Here is a 15063-nt window from a genome sequence, read left to right on the forward strand (position 1 = left end):
ATTCAAAATGGCCCCCTCCCTCCCAGCACATGGCCAGGGCCTGTAGCAGCACTCAAAATGGCCCCCACCCACATGGCCTGTCCCCATGAACACCCCAAAAAATCGAAAAACACAGAAAAATCAGCACAATCCCATTCCATCCATGCCCTCCATGATGTTTAAATTCAAGACACCCCACAGAAAGACTAGGCCCATGCAACACTCACTACCCCTGGTGAAAAGGCCACAAGTACAGCCCAGAAAAACGAAAATCACAGAAAAATCAGCACAATCCCAAGCCATCCAGCCCCTTCATGATGTTTAAATTCAAGACACCCCACAGAAAGACTCAGTCCACCCACCACTGAGTACCCCTGGGTAAAAGGCCCCAAAACAGCCCAAAAATAGAAAATTCCAAAATTGTAGTTGCAGCAACTGTAATGCCACAAACAAACTTACTTGTGAAATTTCGAATCCAAAAGTGATCCAAAGAAAGTCAAAAAGGCCTCAAATCCAAATATCCAGCAGCATCCACAAAAAGTAATCCTTCCAGCTCCAGATCCAAATGAAAAGTGACCAGGAGATGGACAAAGCACTGGGAGGAGCCTGCTGGACAGGAACAGGAAGTTGGAGACTGTGGGGCACTTCCTTCCTCCCACCCCCCCCTTCCCAAAATGGACTCCTCGCAAAAAAAGTGCAGGCAAATGTCAACCTGAGGAGTTATTCAGATAAAAATCATCATTTCCAGAAGGTTTATGCTGCTTGCTGGTGGATTTCTTGTGCAGAATTGCAAATTTTGTATTTTCGCGAGTGCAAGATAGTTGCTGCTCGCCGCATCTACAAGGTCGCAATTGCAAAGTCCTGCGATACATGATCACGGCGTACTCGCGTTGACAAACTCTCGCTGTGCAAGTTAGCAAGCCGCAATGACGTAATCGCGCTCGCCAAACTCCCGCGGGATCCCGTAGCAAGATCCAAAATGGCGCAGCACTCGCAAAATATCGAGAAAAACAACTCGGCAAACGCTGAATGACGGTAAGTGAACGCCGCACGCCGCAAAATTGTATCACCAAGAAAAAAAAATCTGCTGCGTGCGAATTTGCGGATTTTGCGGGAAATTCGCGAATCTTGCGAATTGCGAATTTACCGAAAATCCGCAAAATCCGCGAGCGGAGCAGATTTTACGCCCATGCTTACTTCTCATTAGTCAGATTAAAATTCAATGATCAATTAAATCAATATTAAAAAAGACATGTATTTGAGCAAATGCAATCATGAATCAATCAAAATAGTTATAGTTGCAAGCAAGCTGGCTTCAGTTCCTTAAAGGAACATTTTTTAATTCTAAGCTAAAATACCTGATCAGCATGGGGTACAATCTGGCAACAGGTGTCTATCATAAGGACTTTAAAGTTGAACCAAGTAAAGGTTCAAAATCAGGCAAGGAAATAAAGTAATCACTCACGAATCTGTCTAAATAATACTAAGAACACACATTTAAAACATTTGGGGACATATTTATCATGGCTTTGTGTCACCCTTGCGCCACGCAAGGAGTCACAAAGATGATGCAAAATACAAAATGAGATTTATCTAGCCACATAAGGCCACCTTGCGTAGCACTGAGTGGCTTGATAAATCTGGAGTAACGCAAGGCAGCACAAATTTGTACCTTGCATTACTATGTGCCAGGGATGCGTTACATGGGTGGAGGAAGGCTGTTCCCACGCATTCACTCATGGATTGTGTTGCATCCCCAAATTTACCAACACTGGTAAAACTGGGAATGCATCAAAATGCTAAGCCTTCCCTCGTTGATCCCTCTTTCTTAAGTCTTCTGCATTCTGCAACACTTATAGAAAGAGAAAAATGCCTCTGATGATTGGTTTTGTGCAGGGAGGTGTCCCTTTCTACACAAAACAATCCTGCTTGCAATGCAGGCACCCTTGCACCATAGTGCAAGGGTGCCTGCATTGGCTCTAGGCAGCCACAAGTGTGCCAAAGCTAGTAAAGGACAAGAATGTGCTGTATCATGTTTAATATGGTGCATCCCCGCCCTTTCATGCAGCGCAGGAAGGTGGATTGCTGCACTGTGTGTTATGATAAATTTGCCCTTTATTTTCACCCAATACTCCTTTCCACCAGCTGCGAATTCCCAAGAACCAATCAAATAAGAATCTTTCTTTCACATTGTCGAATAAAGGAGCATATAGCCGCTTGAACTTTGATGTACCATTAGTGGGCACGGGCTGGTACAGGAGCCATCTTCTCATACCCAGGGTGAAATGACAAACTTTCCTAATTAAAACACCTACACTGACCTTCAAAAAGGCTAACAATAAAGTATGCATCTAACTAGAACACATTATATTGCATCTGCAGCAACAAGAAAAACGTGAGAGTAAAATGCAGGAGACATCGCTTTTAGCATGGGGCATATTTAAGGCCACCTTGGGATAACCATAATTTAAGGGAATACACAGGAATATATTGAAAAACGAATGATTATACTTAATTATACAAAGGGCGTTCTCTGCTATTCCAGCTCTATGAAAAAAATTATGAGAGAAGCCAGTTTTCTCTCCAAAATTGTTCCTCAAAACCTAAGATCAGCACATGTCAGAGGGGAACATCACCTTAGAACATACCACAATTCCAAAAATGAGTAATGTACTTCCATCAAGGGATTTATATTGTGACTGAAATGTGTTATCAACCTTTATATGTGCTCCTGTTTGTGACCCTCCAAAGCAGACTTTCAATGCAATACATTTCAATGAGCACTGTAAGGCCTGCTACAACATGCTCTCCATCGTTTAGCCAGCCAATCACGATTGACTAGTCCTCTTTAATTTGGACAATCCGTACATATCCCAGGGGCCATATTACATTTAGTGCCACTGGGGAATAACAGGGGTGTGCACCTGCTTTGTGTGCCCCTAGGGGATTAAGAAATTACAGAAGGGGCCAGTGACACTTGTGCTGCACCTACTGTAACACTGATAGGGCTGGTGCACAAGGAACACCGGCGCTATCATGAGAGGGTGGTCCCTCATTTGATTGGGGACATGGCCCTTAGGAGGCACACTGAAGGTGCACCACAAAAATGTGTTACACTTTCAGTGAATCTCACTAAGGCAGCCCTCTGGAAGTGGGGAAGAGGGTCCTATGGAAGCCCCAGACATCCCCCTGCAAGCGGTTGCAGTAATACACTACACACACCTCCATGGGGTTTTCAGTGCTCTCTTTAAAACCGAGGTGGGCTCCTGCCTACTCTGTGAAACACTGAATGGCTTATAAGCAGCCCCTCTGTATTTCACTGAATGCGCTGGTAACATCGCAGCACAACTTTTCAGGTTCTCTGGGGGCAGTGTATTTATTATCCTAAGGAGCACTCTCCTGGTCACAGCAGGTTGGCCCTGATACACCTATTCGTGACTAGATCAAGAACCTCTTTAAACACCTAACTGTCAAAATGGCTGAACAAATGTACTCCAAATACTGAAAAGCATACTTTCTATGTAAAGTTCTAACTTTTAGCAAAATTTCATCTAATTGAATATAGTGATTGTTTGTGTAGCAGCTTTAAAGCTTTCCTATGGCGAATATCATGAGGAATCAAAGTTTTGGATTCCCTCTTTTTCTTAGCCGCTGATCACAAATCACCCAGAAAATTTCCAGAAAAGTTCCAGAAAGGAACTGTGGTGAAAGAACTTTTTTAAAAGTTTTGTGATGATTCGTCAAAGGTGCCAAAGGTATTAGCAAAGCAAAAAATTCTCTTCCTATGGAAACTCTTGCAAATTATCACTAAATAGTCACAACCACCACTGTGTAAACCATTTATACCATTGATCACTAAATTTACTTATGGTTACTGTCTTGTGATGTACTCAGCTGCCGGTCTGGCAAGAGGCTATGTAGCCGTTCCCCACAGGCTGGAGTAACTCCTCACTTCAGGTCATGATGTGTGTTGCATGCCTGTAAAACAATTTGAAGAAGGCCTGGCCCTGGTGGAAATAGCTGAACCGATCCAAATGCTTTTTACTGCATCTAGTTGAGGTAATTTTTTTTTGTCATTTAATCAAAAGACAAAAGTTGGTGAAATTAACATTTCAGCATGAACCGATAGACATTAGTAGTCAGTTCCAAAATGTACCGTAAATAAAAATGAGTTTTCTTTCTAGCAGTTCAGGAGATATCTAACAACTGATGCCAATAAGCAGAGCCTAGAGAAACTGTAGTCAATCTCCTGGAAATTGCACAAGGTGAGACTATAGTCAGCAGCACTGAAAGGTTCATTTTGACATTGAATGGTGAGGGAAGCAAAGCCGCTCTTCGTGTGCCTCCGTCCCACTCTATCTGTCGATCCAGCTGCTTTGGCTCATGAGTCAGACAATTGAAGATAAAGGTGTGGAGTATGGAAATAATAGAACAATGCTAAAAACCTGTACTCGTACTCCATCCCAAATGTATTAGTTCTAATACTGTGCTCAATTAGCTACAAAGTTCAATCCATCTAATTACCTTCTTTGATGCTTCCTGGTATGTTTCTCATGATCTCACTTTTAACCTGTACGTTTTTCTCCTCTCCTCTTCTCTCCTCTCCTCTCCCACCACTCTAACTCTCTCCTATCTAATTTAGGTGAAGCCATCAGATGTAAGACCGGAAGTTTCATGAAAGGAATAAGCGAAACTGAATGTGCTCCGCCTGAGAATACTTGCTTCTCTTTGTGTGAGTAAAAAAATAATTATGTTCACAATATCGAATGACATTCCATTTGTGGTATGACTATGACACTGCCACCCCAACAGAGAATTGAAAGATTACAGAGCAACAGGTTACATGTTTATTACTTATTTATCAAAAAGGAGGGAGAGTGATCTATCGATCAACGGACACTAATTACCACTCAAAGGGGTGGAAGGTCCAGTAACAGCATGTGCCCGTATCAAGTACAAGTAATTCAACAACGGGGTTGTTGAACTGTTCCTAAAGAAAGGGGGAAGTTAGGTAAAGCTGGCGTGACCGAAGGTGTGGATATTACACCTCTGGGCATCCATTTTGTTGGATGTATTTGCCTCACACACCCAGAAGGGTGTCATGCTTCATCATTGGCTGTTGCTCCTCGTCGGGGAGGCGGTGCAATCCCCGACGGGCTCACCTCAAAGAGGGGCTCTTTGGCGGAGATCTTTTGTATCCAACTGCCTTATGGTGAAGTGTGGGTGTGTGGGCGGGATAGCTAGTTGCCTGGTGAAGTGATTAAAATGTAGCAGGGGGTGCCGGAAACCACTTTATTCTGGAGGTCCCCCTACTGCAATTAAAACCGTGAAGATAGCTCGCTAGGTGTCAATCCGTTAGATAGAGTGACCCTAGAAGAGACTAGCAGAACAATTAGTCGACATGTTTCTCGCACTGGGGTATATTCACCTGCGATTCATCAGGACCTTATAAAAGTGAATGAACTAAACAACATGCTAGTGTCATGTGTGTAGTGTGGGTCAAATTTACCTCTGTGGAAAATCCTATGCCTATACAAAGAGGGGAAAAAAGAGATAAACTTTAGTAGTATTATTTCTCTTAAACAGCATGGAAGGTCGACGCCAGGGCATGAGCATGGTGGGGCATGCTGGTGGTAGTGTTGGCCAATGTGCATAGCCTGCGCATGCCTGAGTGGTTACAGCGTGAAGTGTAAGGCTCACACACTGACACTATGAATGTGAAACAAGGTGATGATTAAAAATCAGTGATTTAAAAACAGCAGATATATAGATCACACCATCTATGTCATAATGTGGCAACTCAAACGATGATTGTATATGTGACACCGTCCATACCTCAATGTGGTTTGTCAAACAGGGGTGCAGAAATTAACAAGTTCCTAACTCACCTAATGGTCAGGGACTAAGAGCCACATGAGTGGTCGGGGGGTCAGTACATCGGGGTTGAACCTTCAGGTGTAGCTACAGGGGGAACACAAGTATTATCCGCGAGGTGGCTTCTTAAGCAGTTAGGTTAGAAAAGGGCACGGATGACTAAGACACCCAGTGGATCGTTTGGGTATCCTATCTTACCTTAATCTGCCCGTGTCCGTGTGGAAGCACCTACCCATCTCCGCCGAGCTCGGATAGATGGGTGGGTATGGCGGCAATTGTTATTTAAGGAAACCGGCAACCAGAGATCGTGACCGTTTCCGCTCTTCCGTGCATGTCACGTGATGTGGTTGGTGTCTAAGGCGGCCATGATGTAGTGTGCAAACGGTACAATAACTGGGACCGTAGTGGCTAACAGACAGGGTTTGCTGAAGTAAAAATGGAACGCGACCATGTAGTCAACAAAAAACGAGAAGTCAAGGATTGTTAAATTGCTAAGTTAAAACCGCTCAGTGGCGTATATTACTTAGAGGAGCCGGAAATAAAGGGTTGATCCCGGGCTGACAGACAGAGTTTGCTGAAATAAAAATGGAACGCGACTATGTAGTCAAAAAAGGGGAGAAAAGTCAAAGAATGTTAAGTTGCTGAGTTAAAACCGCTCAGTGGCGTTTATTACTTAGAGGAGCCGGCAATAAAGGGTTGGACCCGTGGCCACCCCTTAGACGGGTCACGTGATGAATTAAGTAACTATGTCGGCCATGATGCAAGGGGCAAGGGATCTTGTGTAAGAGCCCAGAATGTTGAACAAACCAATGTATGTGCAATGGTGTAGCTGAGGAATTATGAGCAGATCAACAGATGGCCAGTGGCTTGTTGTAAAGCGAGTGCCAGGGGATATCCTCATTCAGTCCACGGCTATCAGAGGATAGGCGGTGGACCCATCTTTGTTCCTTCCGGAAGAGTGCATTTTTGGGGCAGGTAGGACTGGATTCCAATATCACCCACTTCAAAGAGTCTGCATTATGGTTGGAGTCCACATAATGTTTACACATTTTAGTATGGGTTTTTTTACAGCGGAAATTGCTGCGATGTTCAATGATGCGGGTTTTTATTGGGCGGGTTGTCATCCCAATATACTGTAAATTGCATGGGCAAGTAAGCAAGTAGATGCAATGTGTCGTATTGCAATTGGTATGGTGCCTGAGTTCCCAATTGAAGGTCTCGGAGAGTTTTATAGTTTTGACTGTCATGGTGTATCTACACACCCCACAGGAACCACATGGGTAATGGCCCATAACGGGGGGTAGATGCCAAAGGGTTTGTTGAGTCTCTTTCCTTGCTCTTTTAGGTCTGGTGCTGATCAGGATATCTTTCAGGTTCTGTGATCTCTTAAAGGCGAACCTTGGTTGTTCCAGGTCCAGATCACCTGTGTTGAGGATTCCCCAGTGGCGTTTAATGGTATTTTTGATTTTGTTGGACAGGGGGGTGAAGGTGGTGACACACGTGATCGGTTGGTTTTCGACCGGTGTCCTCTCCTGCCTCTCTAATAGAGCTTCTCGGTTATTGTTCCTTGCCCGTTTTCTGGCTTTAGAGACATCACTTTTTAGATAGCCTCTGTCAAGTAGGTTCCTAGAAAGGATAGTAGATTCCTTCTTATAGTCGGCCACGTCGCTACAATTGCGTCATATTCGGAGAAATTGTCCGAATGGAAGGTTTGAACGTAGGGCCTTGGGATGATGACTCTTATAATGGAGTAGACTATTACGGTCTGTAGGTTTTCTGTACATTGTGGTGGTGAGGGTCCCCTCTTCTAGTTTGATTGTCAGGTCAAGAAAGGCAATTTCCTTTGATGAAGAAGACATGGTGAAATGTAAGAAAGGGTTAAGGGTGTTAACCCATTCAAAGAAAGCCTCATGTGATGTCAATGGGCCTGTCCAAAAAATTAGGACGTCATCTATGAAACGTCTCCACATTTTAATGTTGTCTCGGAAGGGATTCGACTGATGGTGTATATGCTTGTCTTCGAATTCAGCCATATACAGACATGCCACCGAAGGAGCAAAGGTACTGCCCATCGATGTCCCTTGGGTCTGGTGATAGTATTGTCCTTTGTACTCGAAGTAATTCTCGGTGAGTGCTAGGGTGGCGCACTCCATGACGAAGGTTTGTGGCGTATTCGAGTTCCAGGTTTCTAGGCCCAATCTTTCCTCTATTACTTCTAGGGTGGCCCTCTGGGGAATGTTCGTATAGAGGGCCTCCACATCTAGAGTAATCAAAAGATCAATCTGTACTGTGTCCTGGATGGTACTCAGGATGCGTAAGACATCTGTTGTGTCTTGAATATATGAGGGGATACATTTCACAAGTGGTTGCAGAAAGTGGTCACAAAATTGTGAAAGTGGCTCCAGGACGGAGTCGATCCCTGACACGATCGGCCTCCCTGGTACTGGTCTGGTTCCTTTATGGATCTTGGGCAAAATATAGAAATATGGTACCCGAGGGTCCTTTTTCGTTAGAAACTCTGCCTCTTTTTTAGTGATCCATTCTTCGCTCTCTGCACTCACCACCAAACCTGTAATTAAGTTCTGTAAGCATCTGGTCGGGTCACTGGGGATGGGTGTGTAGTACCGACGATCATTGAGTTGTCTGGTGCATTCCAGATCATAATCCACAGTGTTCAACAGAACTGTGGCCTCACCCTTGCCAGCCTGCTTGATAGTGATTAAAGGGTCTTCTGCCAGCGATTTCAAAACCATCATCTCATTCCGGGAAATGTTAGAATGTTGTGTCTGATGGTCTAGTTTATTTCTTTCTTTCAGTACAGCTTGTTCAAATGTCAAGACTTCGTTTGGAACCATTCCATTGTGGGGTGTGAAGGTTGAAGGGTTATGTAAACCAGAGTCTTCAGTTGGTTCGCAGTGCTTGCCTTCAAAGAAGGCATTAAGTCTTATTTTCCTGAAAAATGATTGAATTTCTCTAGTTTGTTGGAACAGGTCAATCCTCGGGGTAGGGACAAAGCCCAACCCTCTTTGGAGGGCTTGTTCCTCTCCCTCAGTGAGGCGACGATCTGACAAGTTGACCACTAGACTTATTTTGGTCCTGATCGGTTTGTGCTCCTCGTGTCCATCCCTTGGGGGCGTGTATCCTCCCATTGTACTCTCTTTTCTGGCGCATTCCCTCTTTTTCGCCCTCACCCTCTGCCCCAGCCTCTGCCTAAAAAAGGGGTGTGTGTAGGGTTTTGGGGGGCATAGAACGGAGGATATTGTGGAGTCAATGGTGGTTGGAAATGGGGGAATTGTGGAAATTGCCAGAAGGGGGGGCCCATCTGTTGCCCTTGAAAAGGGAAATTTTGGAAGTTGTATTGACCACGGCCTCTTCCCCTTTTGGGCCTTGGTGGTATCAAAGGGAAGTCATTGCTCCCACTACTGTCAGAGCCACTATTCGACCCTCTTCTTGAAGAAGTATCGTTTGAGTCTGAGTTATAATTTGTTCCAGGGGGGACATAGTCATCCTTTAAATAAGGGTAAACTTTTTCCTTTGAAAATCTTTTGATATCTTTTTGCAATTTAGCTACTTTTTGGTTCATGAGGTACTCTTTATGTTCCGCCATTTCCTTGTTTAACTCAGCCAATTTAGTTTTAAAGCCTGGGTTGGGAGCCGCAGTCTTCAAGGCAGCCTCGGCTGCTTGAATGCGGACTAGAAGCGCATCTGCTAATCATTTTGCCGTGTTTACAATGAGGATGAGGAGGTCATGGGTGCACTTCCATGAGACCTGTGACCATTTGATCTTAAATTGTCCGTCTTCCCAAAAAATTCTGGGAAAATTCTTAACAATCAAGCCGTTGGGAGCAATTTTGGCTTTAAAATATTCAGCCATCATAGTCCCATGTATTGTTATTCTTATCCACTCTCGTTTAAGATCTGATAAGGATTGCCACTCGGCTGTATTACTACCCGAGGCCGGTTCTACGTCAATGCCAAAAAGCGATGGTGTTCTCATAATAGCTGCTGCATCCTCTTCACCGAAGCTCAGGCCCTGACCCTCCATTGTGGAATAGTCAGGGAACGTGCTCCAGGTGCAAGAGAGCCTTAAAAAAGAATGTGGGGGAAAGAAGTTCAAAGCCCAAATGCGGGTCTGAATCGTGGCTGACCCACCAAATTGGTATTGGGTCACTAGGATGGGGGATCTGTCAAAACTAACCCACCGGATGTAGACTCCCACGGCTTGCGCCGTGCAAAAGTATTTATCAAAAAGGAGGGAGAGTGATCTATCGATCAACGGACACTAATCACCACTCAAAGGGGTGGAAGGTCCAGTAACAGCATGTGCCCGTATCAAGTACAAGTAATTGAACAAAGGGGTTGCTGAACTGTTCCTAAAGAAAGGGGGAAGTTAGGTAAAGCTGGCGTGACCGAAGGTGTGGATATTACACCTTTGGGCATCCATTTTGTTGGATGTATTTGCCTCACACACCCAGAAGGGTGTCATGCTTCATCATTGGCGGTTGCTCCTCGTCGGGGAGGCGGTGCAATCCCCGACGGGCTCATCTCAAAGAGGGGCTCTTTGGCGGAGATCTTTTGTATCCAACTGCCTTATGGTGAAGTGCGGGTGTGTGGGCGGGATAGCTAGTTGCCTGGTGAAGTGATTAAAATGTAGCAGGGGGTGCCGGAAACCACTTTATTCTGGAGGTCCCCCTACTGCAATTAAAACCGTGAAGATAGCTCGCTAGGTGTCAATCCGTTAGGTAGAGTGACCCTAGAAGAGACTAGCAGAACAATTGGTCTACATGTTTCTCGCACTGGGGTATATTCACCTGCGATTCATCAGGACCTTATAAAAGTGAATGAACTAAACAACATGCTAGTGTCATGTGTGTAGTGTGGGTCAAATTTACCTCTGTGGAAAATCCTATGCCTATACAAAGAGGGGAAAAAAGAGATAAACATTAGTAGTATTATTTCTCTTAAACAGCATGGAAGGTCGACGCCAGGGCATGAGCATGGTGGGGCATGCTGGTGGTAGTGTTGGCCAATGTGCATAGCCTGCGCATGCCTGAGTGGTTACAGCGTGCAGTGTAAGGCTCACACACTGACACTATGAATGTGAAACAAGGTGATGATTAAAAATCAGTGATTTAAAAACAGCAGATATATAGATCACACCATCTATGTCATAATGTGGCAACTCAAACGATGATTGTATATGTGACACCGTCCATACCTCAATGTGGTTTGTCAAACAGGGGTGCAGAAATTAACAAGTTCCTAACTCACCTAATGGTCAGGGACTAAGAGCCACATGAGTGGTCGGCGGGTCAGTACATCGGGGTTGAACCTTCAGGTGTAGCTACAGGGGGAACACGAGTATTATCTTTGAGGTGGCTTCTTAAGCAGTTAGGTTAGAAAAGGGCACGGATGACTAAGACACCCAGTGGATCGTTTGGGTATCCTATCTTATCTCAATCTGCCCGTGTCCGTGTGGAAGCACCTACCCATCTCCGCCGAGCTCGGATAGATGGGTGGGTATGGTGGCAATTGTTATTTAAGGAAACCGGCAACCAGAGATCGTGACCGTTTCCGCCCTTCCGTGCATGTCACGTGATGTGGTTGGTGTCTAAGGTGGCCATGATGTAGTGTGCAAACGGTACAATAACTGGGACCGTAGTGGCTAACAGACAGGGTTTGCTGAAGTAAAAATGGAACGCGACCATGTAGTCAACAAAAAACGAGAAGTCAAGGATTGTTAAATTGCTAAGTTAAAACCGCTCAGTGGCGTATATTACTTAGAGGAGCCGGAAATAAAGGGTTGATCCCGGGCTGACAGACAGAGTTTGCTGAAATAAAAATGGAACGCGACCATGTAGTCAAAAAAGGGGAGAAAAGTCAAAGAATGTTAAATTGCTGATTTAAAACCGCTCAGTGGCGTTTATTACTTAGAGGAGCCGGCAATAAAGGGCTGGACCCGTGGCCACCCCTTAGACGGGTCACGTGATGAATTAAGTAACTATGTCGGCCATGATGCAAGGGGCAAGGGATCTTGTGTAAGAGCCCAGAATGTTGAACAAACCAATGTATGTGCAATGGTGTAGCTGAGGAATTATGAGCAGATCAACAGATGGCCAGTGGCTTGTTTTAAAGCGAGTGCCAGGGGATATCCTCATTCAGTCCACGGCTATCAGAGGATAGGCGGTGGACCCATCTTTGTTCCTTCCGGAAGAGTGCATTTTTGGGGCAGTTAGGACTGGATTCCAATATCACCCACTTCAAAGAGTCTGCATTATGGTTGGATTCCACATAATGTTTACACATTTTAGTATGGGTTTTTTTACAGCGGAAATTGCTGCGATGTTCAATGATGCGGGTTTTTATTGGGCGGGTTGTCATCCCAATATACTGTAAATTGCATGGGCAAGTAAGCAAGTAGATGTTCACAATATCGAATGACATTCCATTTGTGGTATGACTATGACACTGCCACCCCAACAGAGAATTGAAAGATTACAGAGCAACAGGTTACATGTTTATTACTTAATCAGGATTTATTTTACAGAAGATCAAGGGGCATATCATTGATGTTGAATGGTCTTTGACTTTTTCAATTTCTGCCTTTTATTTTCTGGACTCACTCTCCAGATGGGCAATAACTGTTAACTGTCCAATTCATGTAATAGCATGGCTTTATCCCACATCCCTTTGTTGGACTCAAGTGGAGTCCAGTCAAGTGCTCTGATATTAGAAGTTGGTATGTACATTTGAGCCATCTGTAAATCTACTGTGCCACACCACCAGTTTTCTGGTACTTGTGTGCACCTCAGCTGTGCTCTATAGTTTATTTCACCCCCTTTCTAAATGAATTGAACATTTATTGGAAACAGTTCCTTCCCCATGTTTAGTCCGTGGATTCATTCTGGATATAGGCACCTTGGTTTCCTTTGTTGTGCCTAATAACCTACAAAATACATTTTGGGAAATTGTCCCCCGTGCGGTGCACTTTGTTTCTTGGCATCTCTATTCAGGCTTTGAGTGTGCCCTGTGACATTGGGATCCAGCATTGCTGCATAAAGTATCAGCTCTTTACTCCCCTACAGTTGTGTGGCACCTTGACTATTGTTGTTGTCCGCGAGGTATATTACCAATAAACTTTGTAGGGCATGCCATTTTATGCTTGATAAACACCACAAGTGAATTCATGACCTTAAATTTCCTTTGCATTTTGGCGCGCAAGCGTGCAATTTAAAAAGGCGGCTCACCGCTGAACTCTGGCACACCGTCCTAACAACAAGGTTTTTATGCCAATTTTAACAGGAAAATTTGTGTCCTGTAAACTTGAACTCTTACCTGTTTGTAGTGGGGAGCTTTTTGAAAGTAATTGGTGGTGCTAGCTGAATTTGGAATTCGCTGACTCTCTTTCACTGAGGCTTCCTTCAGCTCTGTCTTTGGATTCCTGTCAGGGAGGTGGAGTTTGTGTCTGGAAAGGCTGTGGCTTCGGCTTTGGAATACTCCCATTGCTGGTTTTAGCTGCTGCACCTGTGTATTTCCTTCGCTACTACACTGGTTTGGCATACTTATGTACATTTCTGTTTTTTATTTACCTCTTCACATATATTTATACAATTTTGTTGAATATGGAAAGCAAAGCTTCAACTTCGTCAACACTTAAGCGTAAACAGACAGTAGTAGTAGTATTACTTTATTTCGACTTAAAGTCATAAATGTTCACTTAGAGTACATTATATTAAAATGGTACAATAAAGTGAATAGTAAGCCAGTCCTATTTAATACATATAAAAGTGCAACAGTGGTGAAAAGGATCCTGCCATTGATAGATTGTCTCTTAGCAGTCGTGCTGTCCATGAAGTTTTATACATCGACCTTGTAACACCAGCCAAGATGGATGGTAGGTATACTAGGTTAATTTCATTACATAAAATACATAATCATAAAATAAAATATTTAGTTGAGTGTAATCGATAATGCAATTAAAAAGTCAATACTTATCCAAATAGTTTCCTTTGTTCCAGTAACGTTCAGTATAAACTATAAAAAACAGAAATAATAAATACTTTAAATACTTTAAAAACAGCTGGACCATAATGAGAATGTATCAAACATAAAATTAATCAAATGCAGTAAAACAGTAATGGATCCGTAATAGTAACATCAAAGTACCAATGTGCAAAATACTACATTATCACCCCCAAGAGGGCGCCATCTCCAAAGAATTTTCAACAGTACTATGGCCTAGAAAGTTTAGTTAAAACTTCACTTGTTAATTGTCCTTTGGTCCCTACCCCTAAAACCCACATTTGACCCAAAATGTTTGCCACTGCACAAGCAAATAGTGGCCTAACATCTGACTTCAAGATCTTCAGTGCAATCGGATAGTTATCTGTTCCTATTATCTTGCAAATTGGAGTAAGCTAATTTTTCCTTGGCGTTGTATATAACGGACAGGCGAACAATACATGGGGTTGGGTTTCTTGATGGTTTTTACAACCCGGGCAAATAAGGATAGCTTCATTCCAGCAATTCCAATTGTTAGTAAAAACATTCAGGGGCAGGGTACCAAACCTGAACTGAGCATGTAGTTTCCTATCCCCCAGGTGTTCTATAAAAATCAATATAACCTTCCAGGGAACGATTTAGTTTTTGAGCCAAAAATCTAGAGTACGCTTCCCCTGAGCCCTGTTCAATTCCTCCTGAAGCACCCACCCCCAATAGGCGTTCTTCATGTCACATTTCCGGGGGAGCAACGTGGAATTGTGGACTTCTCATGCCTCACTCATACCAATAGCTATAAGCAGAATCTTCACCCCTCTCAGCCCGCTGATTTTATTTGCAGTATCGCTGCATTTTACATCCTCCAAAGCACGAGCATACGGGCCTAAGCCAAAATAACAAAGGGTGTAATCTTACTTTGGAGGTAAGGGAGTTTCTGCCCAAGCCTAACATGAGGGGAAGAAGGAGAGTGCTCTGGGGTAGCATCCCTAAGCCTCTTAAGTACTTAAAATCTAGGAATCTAAGCTTCTCCACAGGATCCAGGCCCCATAGTTCTGCACCATACGTCACAGAGCTAGCCCCAGCAGTACTCTAATAAATTGGTCCTCAATCCAAGCTCATCGATCTCTGAGTTACTCGCTGGAATCTTCCTTAAAAGAGATCTACTGGGGTTTTTACTGTTACAACTACTATTTCTTGGGATTTTAAACAGCT

General features: G+C 43.8%; 1 long non-coding RNA gene across 1 annotated transcript in view; it reads left to right on the forward strand.

The window, feature by feature from the left end:
- Positions 1-15063, forward strand: part of LOC147703597 (uncharacterized) — a 207868-nt gene that overhangs the window by 116185 nt on the left and 76620 nt on the right. Inside the window, exon 4 of the long non-coding RNA XR_015297299.1 lies at positions 4622-4711. This is a non-coding gene — a long non-coding RNA (uncharacterized LOC147703597). The remainder of the gene's footprint in view (positions 1-4621; positions 4712-15063) is intronic.

The sequence above is a fragment of the Lissotriton vulgaris genome, chromosome 7 (genome assembly GCF_964263255.1).
Source record: "Lissotriton vulgaris chromosome 7, aLisVul1.2, whole genome shotgun sequence".
NCBI classification, from domain to species: domain Eukaryota; kingdom Metazoa; phylum Chordata; class Amphibia; order Caudata; family Salamandridae; genus Lissotriton; species Lissotriton vulgaris.